The following is a 15,484-nucleotide window of genomic DNA, read 5'->3' as shown; positions in this document are numbered from 1 at the left end:
TCAACCCTCGAACCAGCAGTGTAAACTATTTTTCCATAAGAATCCGCTATACGCGAAAACTCGAGATACGCTATTGCGCTCGGTCCCGTACGATAGCGTATATCGGATAATAACTGTATTCAACTTTAAACTACAATAACTTTTGATTCATTGTTTTTATTGACCTGAAATTTTCCTGAAATTAGCCCCCTGTAGTATTGTGGAGATTTGACCCCTAATTAGACCATAGTGCCGGATCGGAACATGACCATCACCGCGACAACTGTCAACTGTGACAAAATCTGAATGTCAAAAATAAAGATCATTCGTTTACGGATCGTTGTACTGACAACACCTTCAGCCTTCGGTTTATTCTTCTGCCTTGAGTATTTGTCCTTTTGTGATACGTTCAACGTTAAATTCAAACTAGTAAAATTCGAGGTTTACATCTCAGAAGTGGGATTGTGCCATGCCGTCTAAAGAAGATATGTTGTGTGCGTTGGAGAACGCGAAAGTGCCGGTGCTTCCAACCGCTACGATTGCTTAAATCCGCATGTTGTACGAGCAGCTATTTCCTTGAAGTCACGTGGTAGCCGAACAAAAGCTTGCGCCCGAAGTAACGCATGAAAGTGTTGATACTGGGGATTTGGCGATAAAGCAAATGAATGACGAGCAAGAAATTGTCAAGACAGCTAATTCTGGCGGGTTAGAGACGGAATTAGAAACACTGCAGAAGGAGTTGCAAGTGCTCGAACTTTGTCAGAAAATCGCTATGCTGAAGTCATCTAACATCGCTTCGACTTCGCTACCATCATCATCATCACCACCACCGCTGCCTTTACCTACAGCGAAACCAGTGCCGCCATCTTTAAAATCGTCACCACCGCTCCCTTTGCCGCTACCTACAGTGCTGCCAGTGTATGTACCCAACTTTGAAGACTTCATAGGAAAATTTAGTGGTGAAAGAGTAGGAGTAGGGGTGGAGCACGGGTTTCGAGAATTAGAACAAGTATGTTGCTTGTACACATTAAACGACCAGCTGAAATTTTTCTGTATGCGCCGCCTGCTTACCGACACCGCCGCCATTTTTGCTAAAACCTCAGGCGCATGCACCTATGAGACACTGAAAGCTGACATTATTAGTACTTTCACATCAAAAACTTCTCTAGAAGAAGTGTTTAAGAAACTAAGGGCACGACATCTCTCGCAACATGAAAGCATCACAAGGTATGTGTTGGAAATGCAGCAAATAGCGGGCACCGTAATTCCAGAGGAAGACTTGGTCAATATTATAATTGACGGAATTGATGATCCTATTAATACGTCATCCATACGTTTCGCTGCAAAATCGCTCGAGCACCTTAAAACCCTGCTGAAAAAATACGAAACTTTTCGTCAAACTCGTGGCGTGACTCCTACACCAGCACCGTTACGCACTAAACTCCCAGCTCCACCCCGCAGCACTGGCCCCTCGCGTCAATGGGCGCAGAACAACAATAATGAACCGGCTAGATGCTTTAACTGTTCTCAATTCGGCCATTATCAAAGCGCTTGCCCAATGCCACGCCGCCCCAAGGGATCCTGTTTTAAATGCCACCAAATGGGACATACACATCGAGAGTGCCGAAACTTCCAGCCCGTTACGACTGCTGCGGTGCACCATCTGGGTTCCCATGGATTCGATGAGGAAACTGCGGACCAGATACTGCTTAGCGAAATTGAAACGGTATGTGTTAGTTTCAATATCCAACATACATGGAGCGAACAAACGTTTTTACGATCACTTTTTGATACAGGTAGCCCTGTAAGTCTAATAGCAGACAATGTAGTACCAGGTAACTTTCCGCATCAACCTACCCCTTCTGGGTACCGAGGATTAGGAAATACTATGCTCACGACGTTAGGTCGAGTGGAGTGCAGGATCATAATTCGTAATATTAGTGTGAAACACTCGCTTATCATTTTACCTGCTAGAAGTATGCCTTGGCCATTCATAATAGGTCGTGACCTTTTAGGAAAATTTAGAATATTTCTTACACACTATCCAAGTATGATTCCCGTACATTATGCTCGCGAACCGGAGGGTAATTCAGATTTCGAAAAGATACCAAAACCTGTTAAGTCCCTTGATGTAGGTGATCCGTTTAGCCACATTTGTGTGTCGGAGATATTTGACAGCCCCCTTGAATTAGATATCGGGAAGCAACTTTCGCCTAAAGAGTCTGCAGCCATTTTGTCCGCATTTGATCAATGCTACACTAACTATCCTATTGAGAATATAGAATATCCTCAGTATTCCATGAAAATTAATCTCGTTCATGATACCCCCATTTATGCAAAGCCACGTAGATTTTCATATGGGGAGAGGAATCAAGTGCGACAGATAGTAAATCAATTGTTAAATGATAAAGTCATTCAACCAAGCAATTCCCCATACGCTTCTCCCCTTGTGCTAGTTAGAAAAAAAGTGGTGAAGTGCGTATGTGCGTCGATTACAGGCCCCTGAATAAAATAACAGTAAGGGATAATTTTCCATTACCGTTAATTGAGACATGCCTCGAACACCTGAGTGGTAAAAGTGTATTTAGTTTGCTTGATTTAAAAAGCGGTTTCCATCAGGTAAAGATGGATGAAATCTCAATTAAGTACACCTCCTTCGTAACACCTGATGGGCAATATGAATATATAAAGATGCCTTTTGGGCTTAAAAATGCCCCCGCGGAATTTCAGAGATTCATAAATTCAATATTACGCGAATTTATAGATTCTGAGAAATTAGTTGTATACTTGGACGACATCATAATAGCTTCTAATGACTTTCACTCTCATCTTGAGACGTTGAGTTCTGTTCTCGAGAAACTTAAACAAAATGGGCTTGAACTGCGCATTGATAAATGCAAATTTGCCCACACTAATTTGGAATATCTTGGATACGAAGCCTGTGCCTCTGGTATACGACCTAGTGGAAAACACCTTACATCAATATATAACTTTCCTATGCCCACTAATGTCAAACAGTTAAGAAGATGTTTAGGGCTCTTTTCTTACTTCCGTAGGTTCGTTCCATCATTTTCTCATATAGCTAAACCTCTTACAAATCTTCTTCAGAAAGATGTTCCATTTGATTTTGATAATTCTTGCATCCAAGCATTTCAAACCCTTCGTCAAAAACTTGTCCAGTCTCCTGTCTTGGCTATATTTAATCCCAAATATGAGACGGAGCTGCATTGCGACGCGAGCTCATTCGGTTTTGGTGCAGTCTTATTCCAAAAACAGAATGATGGGAAACTTCACCCAATAGCATATTTTTCTAAAACCACCTCAAAAGAAGAATCAAAACTTCATAGCTACGAATTGGAAACTCTATCCGTAATATATGCGTTGAAAAGGTTCCACTCGTACGTCCATGGATTACCCTTAAAGATAATCACGGATTGCAATTCTCTTGTACAAACGCTGAAAAATCGTAACGCTTCTGCGAAGATTGCCCGGTGGTCCTTATTCCTCGAGAATTATGACTATACTATTCAGCATCGCTCAGGTTCCTCTATGGCCCACGTGGATGCTCTGAACCGGACTGAAGCAATTGGTGCTATAAGTGAACTTGATATTGACTTCCAACTACAGCTAGCCCAATCTCGTGATCCTACTATTGAAAGCATTAAGTCCCAACTAGAACTAATAATCAGAACATCCACAGTATACCGAAAGCTCCCCAACCTTTTGACACACTTCACATTGATCACCTGGGACCACTACCTCTTACGAAATCCAAAAAGAAGTATATATTAGTTGTGATAGACGCATTTACAAAATTTACTAAGCTATACGCGACTCGTTCCACTGGAAGTCAGGAAGTATGCAATGCTCTCAAACAATACATTTCCTATTACAGCCGACCCAAACGGATAATTAGTGATCGAGGTACCTGCTTTAATGGATTTACTGGATGCTGAATATGCGTTGAATAATTCAAAGCACGCCAGTACGAAGTTTTCACCCTCAGTTCTCCTGTTTGGTATTGAACAACGGGGTCATTTAATTGATGAACTAACGGAGTTTTTAGACGAGCGTCGTGGAAGTACACTAAATGATTTAAGCGACATTCGGGCTGAAGCATCGGCAAATATAATTAAATCTCAGCTTACAAATGAGGCATATTTTCGTAAAAATCATAAACCAGCAGCGAAATATGAAGTTGGAGATTATGTAGTAATGCGGAACATTGATAGCAGCACTCAGCAGAATAAGAAGTTGATTCCTAAATATAAAGGTCCGTACATAATCCATAAGGTATTGCCTAACGATCGCTATGTCATTAGGGACATTGAGGGCTGTCCAATAACTCAGATGCCATATGATGGCATATTAGAATCGAACAAGTTGAAGAAATGGAGTGAGCCGTATGAAACCGTTAACGAAATTTGAATTACTAATATATTTACACAAAAAATGAATAATTAGACCATAGTGCCGGATCGGAACATGACCATCACCGCGACAACTGTGCGAAAATCTGAATGTCAAAAATAAAGATCATTCGTTTACGGATCGTTGTACTGACAACACCTTCAGCCTTCGGTTTATTCTTCTGCCTTGCGTATTTGTCCTTTTGTGATACGTTCAACGTTAAATTCAAACTAGTAAAATTCGAGGTTTACACCCCCAACTTTTTTTTTATATATATTTAATGCTTAAATTGTAATTTTCAACAGCCAGGAAGTATTTTATTTTAATTTATTTTAGGTTGGGAATACACGAACCGAGATCGTCGCGGTACCGCGAAATTCGCGCATTCCCAAGTACAACAAATCCACTAAACGACCACTAAACAGGTTCTAAACGACTCAAACTTTCAACCTAAACGGAATATAGAAAGACTTCGTTTAGCAGACGGCAAATGACTCATGCATTCTAAAAATAGCAAAAAGATGGTGGCGCCATCTCTTGATGGGATACCCAACCAGTGGAGTTTCCTCGCTTTCTCATTCCCTCTGTACTGTTGTATTGTTTCGCATTGAAGTTATGCATCGCTAGAACTAGAACGGCGATACGATTGTTTAAATACTAATCTCCAACCGAAACCATCAGCACTAAAGCAGGTGAGATTTGAAAAACGGTCGTTGGTGGTGATGAGGACAAGCAGTATAATGATGAGTTGTAATACGCCATGTATTGATTGAGCAAATTGCATGCTATGCAGCTTTCGTTTCTTTTTTCTATGGACATTTGATTTTCCAGTCGTTTAAGCTTAATCTGTGACGCTTGGGATGTATATGTAATGTAAACTTCATCGCCGCAATGTTTGATGACGACCTTTTTTTAGCGCCACAACAGCTCGCGAGCATTTGCCACACGCGAGAAAGAGATGGAATGAGAACGGACAACGGCTGACAGCGATTGGCCGTTTGGCGCACCAACACATCCAAAGTGGGTAGAAAAGAGGTGTCGTCATGTAGAACAATTGGGCATCGAGGCTTTAGAAAAAAGCACAAAACCAGGATCGACGGCAGTTGTCAAATGGGAAGAATGTTGCTGGTATTTGGATAGGATAAATGTATTGTTTTCGTTTAATTAACATTTTTTTAGCAATAATAAATTGTATTTTGCATCCACACTCCATAAATCGGCATTTTACACGTTATCATGCAGCTGCTGCCTGTAAACAAAAATCGACGGCTGTTGTCAAACTGAATCTCAAAATGGCAACATGCCAAACGCTAAGAAGACACCTCCTCTATATTCCACCTTGAACACATCTAAACCTGTGACAGCGCGTTCAGGCGAGGGATAGGAAGAAGAACAGCGGAAGGGTAGCTCGATGAGCTGCTTGACAAATGAAGGAAAAAGAAGGCATGAGAAAATGCGCGAAAGGCAATGATTTCTTCCGTCGCTTTGCACAGGGAGCTCCTAAGCATCGAATTTTATAATGCTCTTCTACAAACTCACATTAAATTTGAGGCAAATTCGGCAATTATTTTTATTATTACTTTTCTCGATGAAACTCAGAAGCTGTCTCAATTGGTGTAATATTTAACAAACCCATGATTGTTTTATTAATTGCAAATAATTATACAGTATACGCTCGGTTATCCGCACGCTCGATAATCCACACCTCGATAGTCCGCACTTTTGACAGTCAAATTCATTCAAAGAAACAGTTTTCGGACAAAAATAATGATATTTTATTAAAAACATAAATACCTTTCTATTTTTTTTAAATATAAGCTTTCTTTGCAAAACACGAAAATGTATGATACATAATAGTTAACTCATAGAACCAGAGAAAAGTAAGAAGTTTTTTGAAGAAACACGTGAATACGTCATTTTATAATTCGCACTCATTCAAGTGCGGATTACCGAGCGTGAACTGTATTATACAATTGTTCGTGTTTTGCAGTGCATCTTAACGATAATACGGCTAAGGTTTTACAGCATTTAAACTTTTTCAATAGTTACTAAAAACTTGATGAGCCCATATCTCACATAGTACCTTCCTAAAAGAAATACTTATAGTTTTAATTTGTTTTTCTTTAAAAAAAACGAGGCAATTTGCCGTTTGACAATTTTGAATCTTCAATCCTTAATGTATTTTTTTAATAGACATTATGATACAAATAAAAATACAATGATTGAAATGATTTTTTTTCTTTAAAATGCATTTTTGAATGAGCATTTTATTTGCAGTTACAAAATACAAACAAATAAAAAATGTCCCTAAACTAAAAAAAACTGTGAAAAATTATAAATGGATAAAAGGAATGGAATTGCGTTTTAATTATAGTTCTTCCTTTCTTTAGTATAATTGCAAAAAGAAGGTAGTAGCTCCATCACGATACGAAGGATCGTCAACAATTTTTGCGCGGCACAAGGGACATGTTTGTTCTCGATCAAACCATGTGCCAACACACAATTCGCAGAAGATGTGATTACATTCGAGCAATACAGGCGAATTGAAGTTATCATGGCAGATGGAGCACTGTCCGCCACACGCTTGCAGTTGTTCCTTTGTTGGAACAGTTCCGTAACTCTGTAAAGAAAAACAATAATTCAATTATATTTCCGGTTGAGGTAATAAAATTATGTACAAAAAATCCGGACCTACTCGAAATAACAAAAAACCTAATGAAGAAGTGATTAATTAACTCCGCTGCAATGTTGCTTTTCATTCGTTGCCTGCAGCGTTTGGCCTTAAAGGCCTTATTATACGGAGGAAAATACTGTCATTCGATTTTGGAATCTATCCTTCAAACAGGGTTTAACAGATAGATGCCAGTCGGAAAATCAGAATTCAGCATGCTCATTTCGACGAATGATTCTTTAGAATAAAGCCAAGAAAATCAATAAATTAAATAATAAATGTGAAAAGTGACAGAACTATTATCTTGCCTTATTCACGTACGAGAGGCATTTTTGTGCCAAAGTCTTAGTTTGAAAGATAAATGCCAATCAAGAAATGACAGTATTTTCCTCCGTCTAATAAGGCCATAAGGCCCGTGGCAGCGCTCATCCGTTGCGATTTTATTGGACGAGATTTATATGGGATTTGACAGATAACGTCGGACGTGCGATTTCGTCGTACGACGGAATCAAAAAAAATTGATTCTGTCGGATCGTCGCATCCCATTTGATCTGTCAAGGCGAATATTCCATAAGCTGCATAAGCGATTTGGTACCCTAATTTATCTTCAGAAGAAGAGAACAGGTCGATGCAAAGCCCGTTGCTAGGTTACCATTTTGCCTTGCCAGACTTCAAACGTAGGTGTGCGGCATATGTTAAACAAACTGTGTAATGTCATATTTGTGTAGAAGTCCTATGTCACTATGTTATGTACAACTTCACTTGTCATCATGAGCTTGATGATGATGATAATATTTTTCTTTATATATGAAATCAAATTAGAAAAAATATATAAGAAAGAGACAACATAAGTTTGAGACACGCGCGCGTACAAGTGGACAATCGGATCTAGTTTGGGAGAGCTTGCTGTCTGCATGTCTGGGAGGTCACAGCGAGATTCACTCATTGATGATTGTAAGTGGCCAATTCCAGATACATTAGGTTCTCCTGCATCGGAAGGTAGTGCCCTGGTGCCATCGTTGGTACCAGCGGAACTGGCCATATGCATGTTGCAGTGTGTCCTGATAATTTCCAATACATTAGGTTCTGCTGCTTCGGAAGGTAGTGCCCTGGAGCCGGTGTGGCACCAGTGGAACTGGCCATATGCATGTCGCAGTTATGTCCTGATGTGTTCGATGGAGTTGACCCGTTTTTTCTTGATGAAACTACGTCGGTCGTCTTGGGTGTGTGTATGACTTGGTGATTTCTTTTGAATGACGTCCGATGCCACCACTTGCTCGTAAATTTTTATTTTATTCAAAAACTACCTAAGAGTAATATTATCGTAAAGATACTTCCGTCCTTCTCAAACCTGTGTTGGGGTAAGAGGTGGGACTTATCATCATCATTTTCAGCTCGTTTTTGACAGTTTCATGAAAAATTGTTTACAAAAAAACGGGTAATAGACAAACGAATTTTACATAAAGAATATTGTAATGCTTCAATATCCTGCGGCCAAACACTCATGGAGACATATGAAGAAGTAATTTGAGTACACTTTGTATTCAGAAACGTTGATAGACTTTTTCATAGTATGCCATTCTGTAATCACGAATCACCACCGTTTGCAACGGTCTTTCCGGAGGAACCAAAAGCGTATTACTGATAAAACAGCACAGTACATGTCCCACTTGATATGAGAAGTCCTATTAACTTTCAATTAACCACTGAGTGTAAAATGAAACATCCAATCGGCATACACAGGAACTATACACTAGTGATGGGCGGGTCGACCCGAACCTATCGGGTCGGAGCCATCCGTAAGCGACCCGGAGTCGTTCGGGTCGACCCGAAAAGGTACAAGTAGGTTCAGTGGGTGCAACAACTCCGGTAGGTGCGAGAAAGCATAAGCGACTCCGACCCGTTGGTGCAACGAGTTCGGGTCGGGTCGGGCCACAGTAGGTTCAGTTTGACCCGAGGGTGTAGCGAGTTCGGGTCGACCCGATAGATCATTAGGTGCGAGAAAGCATAAGCGACTCCGACCCGTTGGTGCAGCGAGTTCGGGTCGGGTCGGGCCATAGTAGGATCAAGATAGGTTCAATATGACCCGACCCGACCCGAACTCGCCGCACCAACGGGTCGGAGTCGCTTATGCTTACTGATCTATCGGGTCGACCCGAACTCATTACACCCGCTGCACCCACGGGTCGGAATCGATTCCGACTGGCTTGCACCCGACTCCGGGTCGGATCGTGAAATGAATCGTATGACCCAACACTACTATACACATACCTTCCTTAGTTTATAACCCGGCGACGAATGTGAAATGATGAGGATTTCACACTTTATCTCAAGACCGCGGGACCCCTTCCCGAATCTGTCTTAGCCAAAGCCAAGACTGCGGTATGATGCTTGAAAACGTTGATGATACCTGAATTCATCGGATGCAATGCTGAATCTGCGGCACATTTCTCGAAACACACTGGTCCGCACTGAGGACATGCGGTCGAATATTTGTTTACACGGATAACCTTTGTGTACATCAGTGTACTGAAAACAGTGAATTATTTTTTTGTGTTTTTACCAGAAAAGATTATTTAAACAGTTCAAACTACTTTCTTAGCACTTGTAAATATTTTAATTAAATAAATATGCATTCACTCATTTTATTAAAATGTCTTTTTTTGGTAAAAAACGAAAAGGATAATTGAGTGTTTCTAATACACTGATGTACACAAAGGTTATCCGTGTAAAAAAAATATTCGACCGCATGTCCTCGGCGCGGACCAGTGTGTTTCGAGAAATGTGCCGCAGATTCAGCATTGCATCCGATGAATTCAGGTATCATCAACGTTTTCAGGTATCATCAACGATTTCAAGCATCATACCGCAATCTTGGCTTTGGCTAAGACAGATTCGGGAAGGGGTCCCGCGGTCTTGAGATAAAGTGTGAAACCCTGTATTGTCTAAACTCACTGGTTGAACTTCGATTCCCTGCCGACTATTGAATATGTGATTTATTTGGCACGTTTTTCCATACAAAAAATTATCAAATTTTTCTGGGCATGCCATGAACTAGAAGAGAATAGTCCACATTTACTGCGTTACAACAGGTTATGGGCCCAGGCGAACTATTTTAGAAGCAAGTAACATTTGAAATGAATGGCGGAAAGTTTTGTATCGAGAAGCTGCGTAGCGGTGGATATGAAACATGGCGATTCAAAGTCGAAATAGTGCTAGTCCGGGAAAACCTGTGGAAGTTCGTGTCAACGGCCGCCCCTGAACCATTGACCGAATCCTGGAAGGAAGGTGACGCTAAAGTCCGGGCTACGATCGCTCTTCTTGTGGATGACTGCCAGCACCCTTTGATCGGTGACTGCAAGACGGCCAAAGGTATGTGGGATGCACTCCAGAAACATCATCAAAAAACGACGATGTCTACTAAGGTATCGCTCCTGAAGAAACTCTGCAAGGCGGAGTACGACGAAAGCGGTGACATGGAGGCGCATTTGTTTCGAATGGATGAACTTTTCTCAAGTCTGATGAACGCGGGCCAGGAACTGGATTCGAGCTTGAAAGTGGCCATGGTTCTGAAAAGTATGCCAGAATCCTACGATCATCTCACAACGACGTTGGAAACTCGTTCGGACGACGACCTGACCATGGAACTGGTGAAAAGTAAGCTGTTAGATGAAGCGCAGAAAAAGATGGAGAAATCCCATCAAAGCGAATCCATCTTACGCGTTGGTCCTGAGCAGAAGATTACGTGTCATCAATGTCGAAAACCCGGGCATATGAAACGTGATTGTCCGATGGGATCGAATAATACGCCTACATCTACTACGATGCGTGATTATTCGAGGAAAAATGAAAAAAAAATCTTCTTTCGGTGGACAAAGAGAGTCTTTGAAGCCCAAGCCTAAGGGTAAAGTAGCAAAATTTTCTGAATTTTCGTTTACAGTAGGCGTGGTATCCAAGAAACGAGAGCAACCGAAGTCTTGGATAATTGGCTCTGGAGCCACCTCACATATGTGTTGCGATCGAGCATTCTTTGATGAGCTCAAACAAAGCACAGGTGTGAGCAACACTCTAGCCGATGGCAATGAGACGGTTGTCAAGGGTGTTGGTTCCGGTCATTTGTACTACTATGACGAAAATGGAGATCGACGGAAGATTACTCTGAACGACGTGTATTATGTCCCGGAATTAGAGTCGAATTTGATTTCTGTTGGAAAACTCGTCAACAAAGGAGCGAAGGTAACGTTTGATGAAACCCGAGGCTGTGTAGTGGAATGCGAAGGTATCCTAGCAACGGTTGCTAAAGAAAAAGATGGACTGTATCAGTTGAAAAGCAGTATGGAACGAAACATGAAGGTTGTTCATCACACGAAAGACTGCGTTTCGTTTTGTAGATCCTACCACCAATAAGATTTATGAAATTTATCGAAATGGAGAATTTCGAACATGACGCGATTAATCGTTCGGAAAAGACGAATCCTCAAATTGTTGAGTACGAATTCGACGATAATTTGCCTTTTGATGACGATTCCGATTTCGATGACGATGTCGGTGATCGTCTAGAATCTGAAGAAGAAGACAGCACAGATGAAACTCTAGTTGAGGAGGAGCTAACGGATACAGATTCCAGTATGTGCGATACTACGAACAAAGACGACGGTGATGATAGACACACTCTCGAAAGGGCAGCTGAGGAGCTGACGGTTCGACGATCATCCCGTAGCACAAAGGGTGTACCACCTCAACGTTTCCGAGAAACAACTGGAATGGTAAGAATATCCTCAAATGAAAGAATTTTAATCACCCAGGAGTACTGCGAGCCCCGTACATTTGAAGAAGCCATGAGTTGCCCAGATCGAGACTTGTGGAAGCGTGCAATGGAGAAGGAGATCAAGTCCTTGCACGAAAATGCCACATGGGAAATCGCTTCTTTGCCCAAAGATCGCAAAGCTGTGGGCAGTAAGTGGGTTTTTAAAAGAAAGATGGACGGCGACGGCAAAATAGTCCAATACAAGGCAAGACTTGTTGCAAAAGGTTTCAGTCAAGTGTATGATGCGGACTATGACGAAGTTTTTGGCCCCGTGGCGAAGCAGACCACTTTTCGCACGTTGTTATCAATCGCTGCTAGAAGAAAGTTGATTGTGAAACATGTGGACGTTAAGTCGGCATACTTGTATGGAGACCTGGCAGAGACGATCTATATGAAACAACCGACTGGATTTCAAATTGGTTCAAAAAATGACGTGTGTCTGCTGAAAAAGAGTCTTTATGGTTTGAAGCAAGCAGGAAGAGTATGGAACCAAACTATAACCGAAATGCTTCGGAGTTTGGGGTACCATTCTTCAGAAGCAGATCCTTGGCTGTTTGTGAAGAACAAGCGTGATCGATGGTCATTCATACTGTTGTATGTGGATGACATGCTTGTTGCTTGCTCTGAGGACAGAGAGTATGAAAACATCGAAACTACTTTGAAACGACATTTTAAGATAACCACCCTGGGCGATGTAAGGAATTATCTGGGTATTCGAATCGAACGAGGACAGAATGGGCAATATTTGTTAGATCAAGCCTCGTACATTCGTAGGATTGCTAAAAGATTCGGACAAGAAGATGCAAGACCATCCCGTATTGCAATGGACCCCGGTTACCCGAAAATACAGCAAAGGGAGGAGAAACCAATGCCTCGAAAGGACGATTTCCAAAGCTTGGTGGGTGCTTTGCTGTACGTTGCGGTCAACACGCGGCCCGACATTGCCATCAGTGTATCCACCCTGGGGCGCAAGGTGAGCAATCCTTACCAAGCTGATTGGACGGAAGCCAAGAGAACATTGCGATATCTGAATTCAACAGCAGATCTGAAATTGAAACTTGGTGAAGATGGGCAGCTTGAAGCATACCTTGATGTCGGCTTGATGCCGACTGGGCGGGCGACCATCAAGATCGAAAATCGAACTCGGGATTCATTTTTCATTTAGGTGGACTGATTTCGTGGTCAGCTCGGAAGCAGCAGTGCGTGACCCTTTCGTCGACCGAAACGGAATATGTCGCTTTAGCGGAGGCCTGTCGAGAGCTGCTCTAGTTGCAAAAACTTATGAAAGATTTAGGTGAGAAGACCACTGGACCAATCGTTATCCGTGAAGATAACCAGAGCTGCCTGGCGCTGTTGCGAGCCGAAGGGGGATGTAGAAGGACTAAGTACATCGACACCCGGTACAATTTTATCCGGGACCTGGTGAATAACAACGTTATACAGGTTCAATACTGCCCTTCCGAACGTATGATTGCTGACGCGTTGACAAAGCCATTGTCAAAAGTGAAGTTGGAAACTTGCCGTAAGAAGTTGGGACTTCAATCGTTGCAGCTTGAGGAGGAGTGAAGGAATCCAAGCATGCATGATTGATTCTTTCATCATAGTAGTCATATAAATGTTCAATAAAGGTTTAGTTCGCTTTCATCACTAGAAGAGAATAGTCCACATTTACTGCGTTACAACAGTTTTGAGTATTCGTCAAGCCTCCAGAAAGCTTGTTTGAACAAAAGTTTTCACCCATTCTGTCAAAAATTGATATTCAAATTTTGTTATAAAAAACATGCAATGAGACCACCTGGACTACATACTCTTTGATACTAGATTCCACCACATGATCTCTTGAATGCACCTTCTGTCGACACCAGAAGTGGCCTTAGACAGTACCAACTGTAGGCCTTTTCAAACAATCCCGGTACAGTGTAAAAAGGGTGGTTGCCTGAACAAGTTGAGATGAAACAAAATCGTATTAACTGGGGGACGAGGTTTGAATCTTTTCTGAACTTGCTGCCTTCGCTGACCCTTGATCCTAAAGTACCATCAACCTCAGCCAAAATGGGTCCGCGAACGTCTATTTTTTTAAATACTCTCGTACAAAAAGATATAGAAGCTACGCGGTACAATTGTGCAGTGCAATAAGGAGTGTCCGAAATCGCTCACGATCTCTCGCCCTCGCTAGTCCATTATCCTAGCCTCCCCGTCATCTGGTCACTGTTATTTAAACCTACCTCTCCGCAATGGCGGATTTAATGGTAAGCGGACTGAGTGGCCGCGGGGGGGGGGGGGGGCGTGAATGGTAATTCCAGCATATATGGCGTGTAACAGTAGTCTCATCGCGGGCCTCCTTGAACGATAGAGGCTTCTTCGACGAAGGGACTCATAGACTATAGGGGGCCCATATATGAGGGATCCCGACTAACCCTCCTCCCCTCAGCAAAATCCCAGACAAAACATGAAAGTGTGTTTGATCCTAAGCCAAGTGAAGAAACCACACCCCCCTCCCTCGTTCAACACCTACAGAGGGTCCCCACTCCCAAATCTGCCACTGTCCCTAACAACACGTTACGGACTGGGTGGTCCGTTTCCATGCGTATAGCACGGCCTGAGGTCGCCGTACATCTCGTATAACTCGTCATTATATCGGCTTCTCTATTGTGCTTCCACACATACGGGACCAAGATGATTTCGTCAGATTTGATAAAAATAAAATAACTGTGTTAAAACTGTAATCTATGAGAGTAGAGAAGCTATTCAAGTGTACATATTGGTTTAAATGAATGAACAAAAAAAATATTGAGTGACGCGTTTGCCACGAGGCGTGGCACTTAGTGATGTATGAGTCAATCCGAACATTCCCGGGCTATAGCCATTCATAAGCTAAGCAGAGTTTTGGGAGATAGTTCGGAAGGTACAAGTAGGCACAACACCTTCGATAGGTGCAAGAAAACGCCAACGATTCCGAGGAGTTACTTATACCTTCTTGCACTTAGTGTTCCTACACGCCTTCTCAATCTCGTAGCATCCACGTGTCAGAAACGATTCTAACGTGCCGTCATCTTCTAACGTGCCTGATTAAGTCAACTGAACGTGCCGTCATAAGGTTGGATAAAAGAGAAGGGTTAGAAGAAAGGAATTTTTTATGTTGGTTTATCATTTCTTAGCTTTGACTATAAAGACCAAAAACCTATTACAAATCTATAAAATATAATATAAAATATAAAATATAAAGTTTTATTCTTTAAAAAAAATTTATATTTTCTAAACAAGAATATTTTAACTTACTCGAGAGATAAAACATCTCAAATAACTCAAACAGCGATAAAACATCCTTTTTTGTTTGCTGTTAATCATGGTTTTTCATATTATTCAGTTTTCCACTGTTATATCAATTGGTGCACAATGGATTCAGTGGATATGGTTATCCGACTGAAATGCTTTTTTTGTTTTCAACTGCATATCCCACTGCTCGACTTTTTAACCACGTTGCTATGGCGGCAAACACCATTCCACTCCACTGCCAAACCGATCGATTAGCGAAGATTCTGATTGAGAAAACACAATTGGATAACATTCGAATTTTGCTAACCGATCGACTAAATTATCCACTCCGTTATCAACTT

Source organism: Anopheles arabiensis, chromosome 2 (genome assembly GCF_016920715.1).
Source record: "Anopheles arabiensis isolate DONGOLA chromosome 2, AaraD3, whole genome shotgun sequence".
Classification (NCBI taxonomy): domain Eukaryota; kingdom Metazoa; phylum Arthropoda; class Insecta; order Diptera; family Culicidae; genus Anopheles; species Anopheles arabiensis.
Note: the sequence above shows the minus strand (reverse complement) of the source record.